The 14,108-nt window shown below is 45.8% G+C and overlaps 2 protein-coding genes across 5 annotated transcripts in view; both read left to right on the top strand.

Moving 5' to 3' along the window:
• The window catches only part of LOC147710554 (torsin-4A-A-like), a 248,373-nt gene that overhangs the window by 136,909 nt on the left and 97,356 nt on the right, over window positions 1-14,108 (top strand). The gene's annotated exons all lie outside the window — the stretch shown is intronic.
• Window positions 1-14,108, top strand: part of LOC147710555 (torsin-4A-A-like) — a 174,648-nt gene that overhangs the window by 141,735 nt on the left and 18,805 nt on the right. Inside the window, exon 1 of one of the 4 annotated variants that reach the window (XM_086921227.1) lies at window positions 9,755-9,857. The exons of the other annotated variants lie outside the window; for them this stretch is intronic. The gene's annotated coding sequence lies outside the window, so the exon portion shown is untranslated. Of the gene's footprint in view, window positions 1-9,754; window positions 9,858-14,108 lie in introns of those variants that run through there. 4 annotated transcript variants of the gene reach the window in all.

Genomic DNA, 14,108 nt, shown 5'->3' with positions numbered 1-14,108 from the left:
TTTGTGACACACTCCAGCAATGCGTCACTTTTGTGCTTACAGATGCATCAGAAATACTGACGTATCTGTAAGTCCTTGCGACATGATGCGTCATACATTAAATATGACGCATCATTGGTGTCGCAAGGAGTGCGCAGTGAAAAGTGACGCATCGCTGTTTTTACGCAGCGATGCGTCACTTTTCATAAATGAGGCCCCCGGTTGGTGGACTTGAAGTATGTAAGGAATAAACCCTCTGCAAAACATATGGTAGATTCAGGGAAAAATATTAATGTATTTCCGTATTTATCTGCACTTCCAAATGCCCGGTTACGATTAGTACTATCAAAATTCCTGGTAGCATTAAATGTGCGTTATGTAAGAGCTGAGAAACTTGAAGGCTCTATAGATCAAGAGAATAAATCCTCTTTTTAAAAGGTATAATATAAATTGTCGAAACGACGCACTAGCACTTTTGTTAAGAAAGGAATTCTTTAATGTGGCTTTCGCATTGGCTAAATTTTTTAAAATATGTTTGGATTAGTGGCCTAATGTGTTTGGTGGTAGGGATTAGTTGAAGTATGATGAATTGGTATTTATATTGTGTACTTATATATAAATTGTATTGATTTAAAAAAATATGGTTTAAAGACTGTGTCTAAATATTAAAAAAGTATGAACTGAACTTCCAACAGTGCCACTAATATCTCCACAGCCCCGCTCTTACATGCATTTCTTTTGATTTATAGCGCTACCTACACCAACCCTATGATGTCAGAGCGCTATACATTACCCATGTTATTCAGAGGCAATGACTCTTACGCGTGTAAATCAGTCTACACAAAAAGATTGAAAATTACTGTTCTGTGAGCTGCATGTACACGCTTATTTATTCATTTGTTTTGTATAGCGTTAGCTAGACCCGAAGGCATCAAAGCGCTTTATAACAGGAAATATTCACATCAAAGATAACAAATTCTCGCTGCAGCTGGCATGTTAACCCTCTGCGCTACTTTATGATGAGTCAAAACTGCCACTAAACAAAAACTTCCATCTCTTTCCAGCAGAAACATTAATCACCTAGGTTATCTTGACATTTTTAATGTTGCCTGAAAGCTGTTGGAGACGAGGAAACAGCAGGTGCTTTGAAAAGCCAAAATGTATCCCTGAACACAGCGCCACTCCCAAGGTCGCGGCTGCACCAGTCACATCGCCCTGAGGCCAGCCCTGGTTATGCCCCTGTTTGTGCTGTCTGTGTAGGGATGGAATTTCATTTGGTGTGTGCACAGTAGATGTGCTGATTAGTCTTTTCTTTCTAACACTTTGTTCTGAGCCTGAGAATACTGCTTATGCGGGTATTGACTTTGAACGTGTTGCAGGCAGAGGAGCCTGTGAACTTTCTTGAGAATTGGATGGACTGATCACATCTTCCTAGTTCCTGTTGTGAGTCATGCAGGTTCATACAGGACTCTCTTCACAGAGACGTTTAAGGCTCTCAGCACAAAATATAGGTTGGAAAGTAGTCTAATATAATCACATATCGAGGACTTTCAAAGTTAATGGCAGAATATATTATTTGCAGACTAAGCGATAGCAATGGAGTATCCATACCACCAAGACTGTGGTCGGCCCGCCAAATTTAGATGCAGGCGGACTTTACGTTTATTCACTACTCTTTTTCCACTGTGGTTAAACCCTTCTGCCTTGCCCTTTGGAGTAAGGACCGTCAGAGGCAGGTCTCTAATTCTGCCATCCCAAAATTAAATGGGCGAATTAGAAGTCCCTGTTCACTGCCTCTCACTACCAGGAAAACCCTCAATGTAAGAGGCAGTAAAAATTGCTAAATGCTTCCCTCGCTGTGGGAGTGCACTCCCATGGTGAGGGCAACATTTCATTTTTTTTTTTTAAAAGTCCTGCAGCGGAAAAAAAATAGTTTAATGAGAGTATTCGTCATATTGATGGAGCCCTGCATCTAAATTTCAACAGTGGTATTGAGGTTGCTGCCAGTGCTTTAGAATGACCCCTCACCTTGGTGGTCATTTCTAAATTTGGCACACAAAGTAGTCGTGACCTGGCAGACATTAAGTCCTTCACTAGGCCAATGGATACTAAACCATCCGCCAAAGTATAGATCGGGACCTTAATGAAATAACAGGACTTGATAAAGTTAGAGATGTCGACTCAGCTGTAATAACATTTATTCATAACAAAACTGCAATAATTTCCAATGTACCTTTCATATTAGCAGAATATGCTGGTAAACTCCTTCAGCAGCCTGGTATAATGATACCCCGAAATTAAAGAAATGTGAATACAAGGCTCTAGAAAGGCAGTGATGTAAAAATTTGCATTGACATGATAAGTGTAGATATGTTGAAGCCTTACAAAAATATAAAAAACTAATCAAACTAAAATGGCTTCCTGTTTATTAGAATACAGGCTTGCAGAAACTCTATGGCACTATTCAACGCTCCACTCTACTTTACGACATTCCACTGTAGTCCACTCTACTCTATAATACTTCACTCATTAACACTTTACTCAATGCTACACTACTCTGCAATACTCCACTCTACACCTTTCCACTCTATGACACTCCATCTCACTCCACTCTGACAGCCTTTGACACTCTACTCCACTCAACAACACTCCCTCTACGACAATCTACTCCACTCTATGCCACAACACTCTACAACACTATACACCCCTCCAATCCCCTCTCCTTCATGCCCCTCCACTGCACACTCTACTCCACTCGATGCCGTTCTATTCCACCCTACTCTGCTCCACCCTTCCCCACTCCTCACCACTCTACTCCACACCACTCTATTCTACTTTGCACTACACTACACTACTCCAGTCTACGCAAATCTATTCCACTCCACTCTTCTCCTATCCATGACTCTATAACCCTCCACCCTATTTCTCTCAACTCTACAACCTTTACATCTATGACACTTTATGACAAAATACTCTACGATACTCTGTTCTACTCCGCTCTTTGCCACACCAAGACAGATACTGTACTCCACTCTATCCCACTCCACTCTAAGATACTCTACACCCCTCCTTTCTATGACACTCTATGCAACACCCTCTATGCCACTTTACTCCACTTTACTCCACTCTACTCCACTACTTTACGCTACAGCACCCCACTCTACGACTCTATGCCACTCTACACTATTATACACCCCTCCACTCTATGCCACTCTACACCATTCCACTCTACACCACTTCACTCCACTGTACTCCACTCAGTCCATGACATACCACTACTCCACGACACCCCATGACACTCTACCCCATAACACTCCACCCCATAACACTCCACCCCATAACACTCCACCCCATGACACTCCACTCTATGACACTCCACAAATTTCCACTCAAAACTATGCGTCTCCAGGACTGTCCACACCACTCCACTCTACTAACACTCTCCTCTACACCACTAAATTGAATCCATGCTGAACAGCAGCTACGCTGGTGTACAGCATGGCTAACATGATGTTTCAAGGCTGTGAATTCACTGGGGTTCTCTGCAGAGGCCGAAATGAGTGAGCAGAACAGGCAAAACATTAGAGACTTGAAGAAGGGCGGGTGGAGTTGCCTACAGTATGTCTCGTTGCATGTGAAGAGGGACTGCTCACAGATGTACACCACATGCCTTCTGCCCCGACTTGTGAAAATCTGTGTGTTATCGTCAGCACGCTTTGAAGTCAAGAGACCCACATTGGTGCCTCATACCCAGGGCACAAGTCATAAAAAAAGAAGTGGGGGGACGCTGTCACCGGAAGTGACGTCACAACTGGAAGTGACGTCCCGAAAGGTGCCGAGCTCCTCGTCCCAGAGAGGCCAAAGAGTGAAGTCCAGCTGTTTGGCAGGGGGACGGTGTCTTTCGGTAAAATAAGTGTTGTGACGCCGTCCACCCGCTTGGTACCCCGACTCGAGCCCTGCTCATACCAGACAGTGCTGCAAGGGCCTCTGGCTGGGAACCCTTTTTTTATGTATTTAATATACTCTTTTCTGGCTCCTGGTCCTGTTTTTATCAGCATCGCTCAGTTTCTTCTTACACCACACACAACACACTGGATTTTCGCCTGGCACTTTAATAATGCGTGTTGCTATTTTCATAGACCCTGTTATGACGTCAGTGTGTTATCTTCAGGATATGGACAGATCCTTCTGGCAGAGGCTGGGCTCGCTCTGCTATTGTACTGTGCTTAGTGGTTTCAACCTGTAGTTATACAAAGGTCGAATAAGGGAGCTCAGGGTACTAATGTGGTGCCCTCTCTGCATCCTGGAGGTAGCGGGTTTGTGAATCTTGGAAAGGCACTCATCCTTCTGAGACTGATACACTGGGCACTGTTGGCTAATAATTATTACTGCGATTGGCAGGGCTGGCGCTAGGCATGGGCAGTGTGGGCAGCTGTCAGGGCCTTGCACTCAGCCTTCCAGCATGGGGCCCCGCACTGGTGGTGTGTCCTGTTGTTTCCCTAGCAATCAATTTGAAAGAAGGGTGTCTCCTTGCAATTAGGTTCCAGGGGAGGCCCCCCTCTCCCTGGGCCTCTCAAGGATGGTGTCTGGAGGCCTAGGGGAGGGAGAGGCTTCCCCTTGTCCCAATGGTATGGAGACCATTCAGAGACACTGCGTGAGGCCCATTGTCCAGCATATTACCACCCCACATCCTTAACTTTTGGCCCACAAGCAATTCTCACACCTATCCAGCCGAGGGTGTGAGAGGTGCTTTTGGGTTGAAAGTTAAAACTGTGGGGCGCTAAAATACCGGACAATGGGCCTCACATAGTGTCTCTGAATGGCCTCCTTTCAAGAGGTCACTTATTTAAATTAGAGGGGCCTCGCACATTCCCTTTTGCCCCAGGGCCTCGCAAACCCTAGAACCGGCCTGGTGATTGGAGAAGGCTCGAGACCGCCAAATCTGACTGCACCCACTGAGCTTTCTTACTGTTATACAGAGACGTCTGCAGCCGGACTAAAACAACCTTTGAAACCTACAAACTTTAGGCCTACTCAACAGGCAGAAGCGTTAACTGATTGAGCACGCCTACTGGGCTCGCAACATGTGAGACGCAGGTAACAGGCAGATCTCTGCAGCAGGCACCTAACCCCCTCGGAAATCTGTACAGTGAGCCACACTGCTCACCTTAGAATCAAATAGCATAAACAGCGTTTCAATAGAGGAAGAGGTGAGGCCCCACGGCTAGGGCGACTGATTCCGGAATCTATTTCTATTTTCTATTTTGGGGGGTTTGTAAAGCGCATGGTGACGCAACAACGGCGTGTCCCCGCGCTGAGGAGCTACTTTATTCCTGGACCCTACAAAAGCGGCACACCTACTAGGCGAATAGAGCAGTTTTGAGCTTAGCTCTGAAAATTGGCTCAGATGGCTCTAGTCGTAGCGCCATAGGCAGCTGATTCCATCTGGCGGCTGCAAGGTATCTGAAAGATCTGCCCCCCATCCGAGCTCTGGATACCTTAGGGACAGCCAGGAGTCCAGAGCCAGAAGATCTTAGAGGGCGGGGAGGCTCATAAGGTGTCAAGAGTCCTTGTAGAGGGAGAGGGGATTTCCCATGAATGATCCGATGGCACGTGCAGAGTGCTTTGAATTCTACCCTGCTTCTGACCGGGAGCCAGTGCAAGGACCGGAGAGCCGCTGCAGAGGCAGCTCTTCTGGGTAATCTAAGCACCAGTCGTGCAGCAGCGTTCTGTAGGACCTGTAAGCGGCTGAGATTCTTCTCCAGGGTACCTAAATAAAGAAGATTGCCATAGTCCATCTTCGAAGTGACTAGTGCATGTACCATGGTCTGTCGGGCTCTCACAGGCAAGAACTTCAGCGTCTTTCTGAGGCTTTTGAGGGTCCCAAAGCATTGTCCTACCACCTGATTGATCTGAGGGCCAAAGGTGAGGGCGGCATCAAACCAAATGCCCAGATTCCTTGCTTATGGCAAGGGGTGGGTGTTGGGCCCAGGGAAGATGGCCACCATGCCGACGTCCACGCAGACTGGCAGCCCCCCACGACCAGCACCTCGGTCTTGCCTCCATTAAGCTTGAGGCAATTGGCGGACATCCAGGCAGCCAGGTCTTGCATGCATGCTCTGAAGATGTCCGCCGAAAGATCGGGTGCGCGCGATAGGGAGATAACCAGCTGCGTGTCATCGGCATACGACACCAAGCTGAGGCCGTGACTCTCTACTAAGGTGGCAATTGGAGCGACATAAAGATTAAAGAGTGTTGGACTCAGGGACGAGCCCTGCGGCACCCCCTGGTCCAAAGGAATTCGCTCCGAGTAGTGGTCACCCTGCCTCACTTGGAAACCCCGGCCAGTGAGAAATGAGTAAATCCATTTCAACGCTGCCCCTTTCACCCCGACCTTGTCCAGACACTGTAGCAGGATGGAATGTGCCACAGTGTCGAACGCGGCGCTAAGATCTAGTAAAATTAGCGCCATTGTTTGTCCCTCGTCAGCACCCTGCCGGAGGGCTTCAGTAGCCCTCAGAAGGGCGGACTCCGTCGAATGACGGGGCCGGAATCCAAATTGGGTAGGATGAAGATGGTTGCCTTCCTCTACATATGTCATTAGCTGTTTGTTTGCCACCTTCTCCGCTACCTTGGAGAGATAAGGCAGCAAGGAGATGGGGCGCAAATTGTCCAAATTCTCGAAGCTAATGTTAGGCTTCTTGCGGAGGGGAAGCACCACAGCCTGTTTCCAGTCCTCAGGTATAGAACTGGATCGGAAGGAGACATCTAGCACATGCCTGATGTAGGGTTCCAAGGTCTCCAAGCTGTTACTCAATCTTTTAGGGGGTGCGGGATCTCGAGGGGAACCAGATTTAACAGACCTACAGATTTTGATTAGCTCTTCCGGTGAAGGGGTGATAAAGTTAAGTAACTGATTACCATCATCTTCCTCTGCTGCTAGGTCTATTGGCTCTTCCGCTGCATGAGGCATTTCAGGGAAAGCAGCATAGATTTTAGATACTTTATCTCCAAAATAAGTTGCGATGCGATTGCATGCTGCTACTGAGAGATCTTTATCTAGACTCGCAGTTTTAGGGGTGGCTAGAGACTTATATATACTAAACAGTTCCTTGGCAGAATTCTCTGCTCTCTGGATTCTGTCTGCATAGTATGTAGCTTTCTCAATACGGATTCTATTATGATAGATACGTCTCTTGATATGATAGACCTCTTTCATCGAGTCATCATATGCCACTCTCCATTGTCTCTCTGCCCGCTTACAGTCCCTTTTGGCGAGACGCAGTGCCTCCCCAAACCAGGGAGCGGTTGTCTGTCTGTGGGCACCTTTTTTTGGCCGGCCCACTGGGGCTGTACAGTCCAGGGCGGCTGTGATGCGGTCGTTAAGCAATTTATTTGCTGTTGTCACATCCTGGCCTCCTGGGGGCCCTTCCGCCATGAGAGCCCTATTAAACTCTGGCAAGGAGAATGTTGCCCACCTTCGACGAGGGTAATTAAGAGGGGCGGCGGCATGAGCTTTGTATTTAGGCAGGTGAATGTCAAACGGGACAAGGAAATGATCTGTCCAGGGCAGGGGCTCTGGGGGTGCAGGCCGGACATCCTCCCAGTTAGCGAATATGGGATCTAACAGATGCCCACGGTTGTGTGTGGGAAGCTGGCCCTTGAGTTCTAGCTGTAGGGTATTCAATTCCTCACAGAGCTCCATCGCTCCTTTGTCTAGTGGATCATCTGGATGAGTATTTAAGTCACCTAAAAGCAAAAACGTATCCCTTCTAAGCGCTGTTTCAGTGATACACTCTAGCAGATTGCCTTTGAATCTAGACAAAGGACCTGGTTGGCGGTAGACTAACAGGCCTTTTAAAGTTATATTACCGTCAATCGTTATGGTGAAAAAGCCTGCCTCACAGCTTGCCAAACAGATTGGTTCAAGTTTACAGGCCCAATTTTGTTTAAAGGCAATCGCAATTCCACCTCCTCTACCTTTCGGTCTGTCCAGGCGGACCATCTGATAGTTCTCTGGTAAGGCCTGTATAATATCAGGGTCACAGTTGGGATCAAGCCATGTTTCTGTCATGAACAGTAAGTCAAGATTTTTATCAGTGAGGAGTTCATGAACATCATATTTATGACAACTCAACGATCTCACGTTAATGAGGCCGCAGGACAAGGAAGAATTACTAGTCATGCTATCTGCTTTCCCTGTGTGGAAACGAAATTGGCAGTGACGGCACCCTTCATTCAACCCTGCTCTCATACTGTGGAGTCCTGGGGTGCACACATTGAACGAGTAACTTACAAGTTCATTTCTGCTCCAAGAGATTCTGCTGGTCGGGGCAGGGGTTCGGGCCCTGGGCCGTGTCCGGGCGCAGACGGGCTTGGCTTAGGCGCAGCTTCGGCGCGCATCCGGCGCGCCCGCTGCGCCAGCCCGCTGCGCCGTCTGGCCGGGATACACATTTTATAGAGTGTTAGGAGGGTGGGAGGGCGGCGCGACTAGAGCGCACCCCCAGCCCTACCTAAGATGGCGCCCGCCGGCGCTAGCAACTATTCAGATAAAATGACTTGGCAAGGCAGGGAGGGTACAGAACAGCGTGTAAACATGTGTCAGTGTGCCTCACGAATTCCCCAATTAAAACATACTATTTAGAGCCCCCGGGTACAAAAGATAAAAAACGCTATATTTCTCAATTTAAAATGCAGTATTTGTCCGTAAATATGCCAGCAAGAGAGTCCAGCTAAAAGTGCTCGCAGCCCTAGTGTCTCTCGCTAGGGAGAGCTCAGAGAAGGCAGCGAGAGTGCTGAGGAGCAGCTCTAAATAACCTGGGAGGGCGGGAGGGCGGCGCGACTAGAGCGCACCCCCAGCCCTACCTAAGATCTGCGCTTCACGGTTCGATCCCCGACACCGGCGGGGTGATTGTGCGCCTTACAAACGTGGATTATAATTATTAATAAAATCTTTAAATTGTACAAATAATCCATCCAAGTACGAGGCCAACAACATTCCCTCTGCTGCCAGGTGTCCCAGTTCTATGCATGACTAGTTAGACCAGTTCGTTTTTTTTCTTGGAATTCCGGGACTTGTAGTCTTATTTAAGCCACTGCAAAACCAGAACCACAATTAAAAGAATTCTAAGAAGAAAAAAACGGATTGGACCAATTAGACTCGCACGGACCTGGGAGCATTGGAGCTATGCATTGACTGGTTGTGAACTTTGCCCTCCTCAATACCGGTTTAAGGTCACCGACTGTTTTAAAGCTGACTGAAACCGGAAAGGGGGTGTGGTGCTCAGAACCGATCTGAGATATATTCAACATGTAAGTTCAGGACACCCTCCCCTCCCACCCCCAACTATATACCAAATCTCAGGTTGGACAACCTCGTCGTGATCACTCACGACATCCAAAACCCTGCAATATAGGATCAACAAAAAGAACAATCCGTCCAACCACACACCCTACGAGGTGTAGAGAGCTATCCATGTGTTCAAGCGCTTCCCAGAGCTGCATACAGATGCAACACAATACAATCCTGTGAATGTCAGTACCCTCGATCGAGGAATTTACTAAGATTTTGTCTGGGAATTTCCGGAGTAACAGGTTCACCAGTGTCTCCCATTGTTAGGGCTCAGCAACAAATGCTGTTTTTTTCTTGGCCAAACCTACAGAGTGGTGCTATCGGACCGACCCTAAACAATCTCAAGCAAAACGATGAACGTGCCCTTTCGAGACGGTCCCTACCTGCAGCAGGTTTTTAAGTGGGAGCAAGAGAGATGGTGTTGCAGGGCGGGAATTTCGAAGATGAGACAAAGACTGCGGGCAGTGAGATGAGGGCGGACTGTAGGGGCTGAGAAAAGAAAACCTAAACCGAAGAGGCAAAACAGGTAAGCAACAAAGCATCCTGTGTATGCGGCTCGGAGTAGTTTATTAACGGGAGGAAGATTATCACGGCCTTGTCAGCGGGCCCTATTTGACTGCAAATATTTATTAAACCGAAGTCGTTTGCCGCATTCAGGCGTGAGTAGCTCAACTTGTTATTGGTGCTTTGCATTCTGAGACTTTAAGCCCGGATTGAACAATGCGACACATGGGACCGCGCGCCCCAGATTGCCAAGCCAAAACAAAAACTCTGGAACGGATGTATTATTTACGTTGCCTGTGAAAGAACTGCAGGTGAGTCCTCCGACATAAATCGAGTAATAAGTAAGTGAACCAGAACCAATGTGCGAGAGTGCGTTCAACGATGGTGAAAAGTCAAGATTCGATATTTTAGGGGAAGGCGGGCCCTTTTATTCCACCGGGCATTTCCCCAGTGTGCCGGGGGGCGGTTTTAAAAGCCCAGGGCCGCTCCTGGGGCCTCTGTTTATCCCCCAAACACAAACTGAAGCAGACACTGACTAGAAGAGGGGATAGAAATAACACGTTCAGAGGGAGAAAAGAGAATAGAAAACGCGTTCGAGGTGGATAGAGACTGCCCGAGGAGGCGAAGGGAATGTGGCTGCTTTTCGATCCCAGCCTGGCCCTCGCGGCCCTACCCGAAAACTGACCCCGTAGCGCTATTTCGTGGACGAAGTGTAGAAAAACTAATTTCAAACCAGTCCTGATTTCTCCTATCTTTTTGTAGATAACTAGTTTGGCGCCTTCTGTGTGTGTGTGTATATATATATATATATATATATATATATATATATATATATATATAATTTTTTTTTTAGCGTTTCCCAATCCTGAATTTCTCCACACGTCGGGGGGGGGGGGGGGCTGTTTTTGAGGATGTCTGTGCGACCCTGCTCGGGATTTTTACCTGTGATTTTCCAGTATCACCACAGAGCAGATTTTCAATTTACAGTAAAGAAGGGAAAAGCTGCGAATTGTATTTATATAGTGCGTACTAACCCAGACTAGGCATTGAGGCGATTTTCGGCTAGTAGCAGCTACCCCGGAACCAAACACTAGAGCTTAATAGTTTAATGATTGGTGATTTTTTTTTTCTTTTCCTTTGGACGTTAGGCTTGTGCTTTTTATTTCATGTTTGTTTAGTCGATTTTAGTGTATAGAGCCGGGGTATGTTGAGATGGTCTGAAAGGAAGGCGTTTGTTAGAAGCCTGTGGCCTTCCTTCCTGCAGTCTTTTTCAAAGTGTGGTGCCTACAACGAGGCAGGTTTTTCTGAAATCCGTTCTTAGTAGTTGGAAAAGCTGCTGTGAGTTCACCGGATAATGATGTTTAATGTATTTCCTAACGTTTAATGCAAGGAGACCCTTTTCTGCCCTTAGTAGGAAGTAAAAAGAAAAACATCACCGTGAACTACAAGTTTATTAGTCGGTTAAAAATGTTCAGTTTTTTTGGGTACTTCATTATACTGAGTCAGTCGCAGAGGTGGGGGGCGGGGAGGGGGGTGGTGCAGCTGGATGCTGAAGCCCTTCCCAGAATACACACTGCAGACATTTCTTCAAAAAAAGCCAAACATTAGCAAATCCGATAGGTCTCAGCAATCCTAGAGCTAATGGCATTGTCAATGACTGTCTTTTAGCCATGTGTTAGGATGTGAATGTGTGTGCTGTAATTCTGGTTAATGTTCCTGGGTAAGGGTGCGATCTGTACGAGATATTCAGTTACTTTTTTGCTTTGTCCCATTAATTTGCAGACTCTATAGGGTGGACTATCGGAACATTTTTCAACCATGGCCCATTTTAGGAGGTGTGGCGAAGGGGAGCGCCCCATCCGACGTGGGTCGTTTCTTTAATTGTGCTTTTTGTACACTTCATTGCCCACTTCCAAAAATGATTTGCAATACGTCGTGCAGATGTTATTTTATCCCATTTAAAACACGTGTCCTTTTGATTTATATCCTAAATCGGTGCATAGTGTTTATAATGCACTTAATTGCCATGTGAAGGACAGATCTGATGAATTATGTGATTTCTATTTTTTTTGTTTTTAAAACTATACGAGGTAGTTCCTCTAGTTAGTATATTTTGTAATTGGAGGCGGGAGGAGTTAACTTATTCAGTTAGCACTTTGCCAGCTGTCGAAATCTGCGTAGTCCAAAGCTGGACTTTAAGGGCAGGGTGGAAGTTTCATTACATTGTCGCTCCAGTTCAACTTCATAAGGGCTTTAATGAAGTCCTGTAAGCATAGGTGAACACAAACATTCCACAATGTATACATAATATGCAAAAACAAACATGCTTGCCATGAAGAAACTACATAAAATCAGATTAAATACATCAACAAAGGTTTGTCCTTTTAAAAAAAAAAATAATGTAGCTTTTAAACTCTACTGTGTGTGTGTGTGGTTTAAAACTTTGTGCCTTGCGTATCTCTCTTCCTGACTGTTTCTGGGTTTCTCTTCCCCTAATCCTTCATGTTTAAAAAGCGAGACCTATTGGCTTTGCCAATGTGGGTTGTCTTTGTGCTGTTGTCTTACCGCAGGATTAGTGGAGTTGCAATTGGCTCCCTGCCCTCATGATTGATTGAACATGTTTCGCACTAGAGCTAGAACTATAGACGGTCTCTCTAGAAGATGTCTGCCCTTTCCAGTGTGGTCTGATAAGTGTAAACTCCAAATACTTCATCAGTTCGAAGTGTATGTAAAATGATTTATACATCAAAGGTTTAATGGTCCTGGGGCTTGTCCCCAGCTACTTGGCCACTGCAATGTTTCCATCTCCGATCTGTTTTGGCAGAACCGATCTTCTGCCTCCATAGCCTATCTTTTGGCACTAACTGTTTACCCTTGGAGCTATGATGCTTTTCTTGAATGTGTCATCGTTTGATATCCTTGAGGCTGCAGACAGTTGAATACCTTTGTCGGCTTGACTAAAGGAAAGGTGTGGGTATTGAGCAACTCACAGCAATTAGTATTTCAAATTGAGACTGGTGCCATCAAGCAAACTCTTCCTCCTTGTATTCTTGGTCAATAGAGTCCCTGTATATATATGTTCCTTGTTTGAGCAATGTTTAGTTTCAGCAAGATGATGTGAAGGCCAAGGACTGCTACTGAAAGGTTTAAAAGTCCTATTTTTAGGTCAAAGACTACCAGACAGTGCAGGTGTATGGTTTGCGACATCTTGGGGACTTTCAGAAAGCTTCCCATGGTATGCGTTGCAACTGTAGTTCGCTATTGTCTTTGTGGTTTATAATGCACTCTTGCTTGCTTTCTATTAGTAGGGTCTATTTGTTTTAGGCTGTCCAGCTCGAGTTAGTTCCCTTGGCCAAACCCTATTTACTGCATTCGTCCACCAGTGCTCGATTTCAGTTAACAGGCCTTTAAATCTTGTTATTTATCTTATCACATTTGCTGTGCATTCAAAGAGTCAAATGTCAAGCTCTCTCTTCCAGGGAGCCTGGCGTTTACTGTTCTTTCTCTGACTTCAAACTGAGCGGATTTATGTGACGATCATGGTGGCTCCTGGGAGTGCTTGAGAAAGGCTTTACAGACTATGGATTAGAAGTGACATTTTGAATTTTATCCTGGATTGTGATTTCATCAAATCTGGTCTTCTGGATGTTGGTATGTTTTCACTGCAATTTACATCTCTGGCTGTGATATTTTGTATTCATTGAAGTCAGAAACTGTTATTTGGCAACACCAACTTGGAGAGTAACCGTAATCCTGTTTCTATGAACGCTGTTGCCGACCAGTTTTTATTGCGATTATTCATCAGGTTTTTCAGTTTTTTTTTTTTGTTTTTTTTTCCCTGGGATAGTTTTGTATTTTTATATTTTTACAGTTTTTATATAGCGCGAACTTGACCCGATGGTATCTGGTATCGCAGCGCTTTACATAGCACCAGTTGCGTTACATGAGACACATCCATTTTTGTTAGGCACGGGGAGATGAAGGGATGTGCCCAGAATCACAGGATGTTCAGCGTTGTTGCCAAGACTCAAACCCAGTTCCCCAGATTCGAGGTCGACTGCCCTAGCTCTTTTTAAACAACTTTGTTTATTTACTTCTCCGTTCTTAATTCAAAGTAATATGTTGCAGCTAAAGTTTTGTCTTCCCTCTGGATTGGGATAGGGGAACATGCCAGGTAGAAATATCGTGTATACGATATTGTATTTAATTAATATAATATCAATGACAATTAAAGGATGTATTTCAACCAGAATCACCAGATCCCTTAGGAATC

Source organism: Lissotriton vulgaris, chromosome 5 (assembly GCF_964263255.1).
Source record: "Lissotriton vulgaris chromosome 5, aLisVul1.2, whole genome shotgun sequence".
Taxonomy (NCBI): Eukaryota; Metazoa; Chordata; class Amphibia; order Caudata; family Salamandridae; genus Lissotriton; species Lissotriton vulgaris.
Note: the sequence above shows the minus strand (reverse complement) of the source record. Positions and strands in the feature narration are given on the sequence as shown.